Raw genomic sequence first — 2,698 nt, forward strand, 5'->3', positions numbered from 1 at the left:
TGCAAATCGTACGGGGCGACTAATGGGTAGGAGTCGAGAGGTGAAGAGTGGGCGACTAATAAGTAGGAGTCGAGAGGTGAAGAGTGTATGTGTGTGGGTGCGTGTGTGCGTGTGTGTGTGCGTCTGTGAGTATGTGTGTGTGTCCGTTCGGCTTGCAGAGATAAGAACACGGCCGTAGCAAGAAGTCCCTGCCTGTCGTAAGAGGAGAATAATGGGTAGGAGTCGAGAGGTGAAGAGTGTATGTGTGTGTGTGTGTGTGTGCGTACGTGTGTGAGAATGTGTGTGAATGTGTGTGTGTTTCCGTTCGGCTTGCAGAGATAAGAACACGGCCGAGGCAAGAAGGCCCTGCCTGTCGTGAGAGACGACTAATAGGTAGGAGTCGAGAGGTGAAGAATGTATGTGTGTGTGCGTGTGTGCGTGTTTGTGTGTGCGTGAGTGTATGTGTGTGTGCGTGTAAGTGGCGTGTGTGCGTGCTTGTCTGTGTGAGTGTGTGTGTGTGTCCGTTCGGCTCGCAGAGATAAGAATGCGTTCGTGGCAAGAATGCCCTGCCTGTCTTAAGAGGCGACTAATGGATAGAAGTCGAGAGGTGGAGAGTGTGTGCGTGTGCGTGTGCGTTTGCGTGGGTGCGTTTGTGCCTGTGTGCGTGTGTTTGTGTGTCCGTGTGTGTGTGTGTCCGGTCGGCTCGCTGAAATGAGAACATAACCGTGGCAAGAAGGCCCTGCCTGTCGTAAGAGGCGACTAATGGGTAGGAGTCGAGAGGTGAAGAGGGTATGTGTGCGTGCGTGTGTGCGTGTGTGTGTGTGTGAGTGTGTGTGTACGTATGTGTGTGTCCGTTCGGCTCGCAGAGATTAGAATACGGCCGAGGCAATAAGTCCATGCCTGTCGTAAGAGGCGACTAATGGGTAGGAGTCGAGAGGTGAAGAGTGTATTTGTGTGTGTGTGTGCGTGTGTGCGTGTGTGTGTGCGTGTGTGTGTGTGAGTGTGTGTGTGTCCGTTCGGCTCGCAGAGATAAGAACACGGTCGTGGCAAGAAGTCCCTGCCTGTCGTAAGAGGCGACTAATGGATAGGAATCGAGAGGTGGAGAGTGTGCGTGTGTGCGTGTGTGCGTGTGTGCGTGTGTGCGTGTGTGTGTGTCCGTTCGGCTTGCAGAGATAAGAATGCGTTCGTGGCAAGAAGGCCCTGCCTGTCTTAAGAGGCGACTAATGGATAGGAGTCGAGAGGTGGAGAGTGTATGTGTCTGTGTGTGTGTGTGTGCGTGTGTTTGTGCGTGTGTGAGTGTGTGTGTCTATGTCTGTGTGTCCGTTTGGCTTGCAGAGATAAGAATACGGCCGAGGCAAGAAGGCCCTGCCTGTCTTAAGGGGCGACTAATGGATAGGAGTCGAGAGGTGGAGAGCGTGTGCGTGTGCGTGTACGTGTGCGTGTGTGCGTGTGTGCCTGTGTGCGTGTGTTTGTCTGTGCGTGTGTGTGTGTCCGTTCGGCTCGCAGAGATGAGAATACGTCCGTGGCAAGAAGGCCCTGCCTGTCTTAAGAGGCGACTAATGGATAGGAATCGAGAGGTGGAGAGTGTGCGTGTGTGCGTGTGTGCGTGTGTGCGTGTGTGCGTGTGTGTGTGTCCGTTCGGCTTGCAGAGATAAGAATGCGTTCGTGGCAAGAAGGCCCTGCCTGTCTTAAGAGGCGACTAATGGATAGGAGTCGAGAGGTGGAGAGTGTGTGCGTGTGCGTTTGCGTGTGTGCGTTTGTGCCTGTGTGCGTGTGTTTGTGTGTGCGTGTGTGGGTGTGTCCGGTCGGCTTGCTAAAATGAGAACACGGCCGTGGCAAGAAGGCCCTGCCTGTCGTAAGAGGCGACTAATGAGTAGGAGTCGAGAGGTGAAGAGGGTATGTGAGTGTGTGCGTGTGTGTGTTTGTGTGTGAGTGTGTGTGTGTGTCCGTTCGGCTCGCAGAGATAAGAATGCGTTTGTGGCAAGAAGGCCCTGCCTGTCTTAAGAGGCGACTAATGGATAGGAGTCGAGAGGTGGAGAGTGTGTGCGTGTGCGTTTGCGTGTGTGCGTTTGTGCCTGTGTGCGTGTGTTTGTGTGTGCGTGTGTGGGTGTTTCCGGTCGTCTCGCTGAAATGAGAACACGGCCGTGGCAAGAGGTCCCTGCCTGTTGTAAGAGGAGAATAATGGGTAGAAGTCGAGAGGTGAATAGTGTATGTGTGCTTGCGTGTGTGTGTTTGTGTGTGAGTGTGTGTGTGTCCGTTCGGCTCGCAGAGATAAGAATGCGTTCGTGGCAAGAAGGCCCTGCCTGTCTTAAGAGGCGACTAATGGATAGGAGTCGAGAGGTGGAGAGTGTGTGCATGTGCGTTTGCGTGTGTGCGTTTGTGCCTGTGTGCGTGTGTTTGTGTGTGCGTGTGTGGGTGTGTGAGTGTGTGTGAGTGTGTGTGTGCGGTCGGCCCCAGAGATAAGAACACAGCCGTGGCAAGAAGGCCCTGCCTGTCGTAAGAGGCGAGTAATAAGTAGGAGTCGAGAGGTGAAGAGTGTATGTGTGTGTGCGTGTGTGCGTGTGTGTGTGCGTGTGTGAGTATGTGTGTGTGTTAGTTCGGCTTGCAGAAATAAGAACACGACTGAGGCAAGAAGGCCCTGCCTATCGTAAGAGGCGACTAATAGGTAGGAGTCGAGAGGTGAAGAGTGTATGTTTGGGTGCGTGTGTGCGTGTGTGTG

The sequence above is a fragment of the Diabrotica undecimpunctata genome, unplaced genomic scaffold (assembly GCF_040954645.1).
Source record: "Diabrotica undecimpunctata isolate CICGRU unplaced genomic scaffold, icDiaUnde3 ctg00000579.1, whole genome shotgun sequence".
NCBI lineage: Eukaryota > Metazoa > Arthropoda > Insecta > Coleoptera > Chrysomelidae > Diabrotica > Diabrotica undecimpunctata.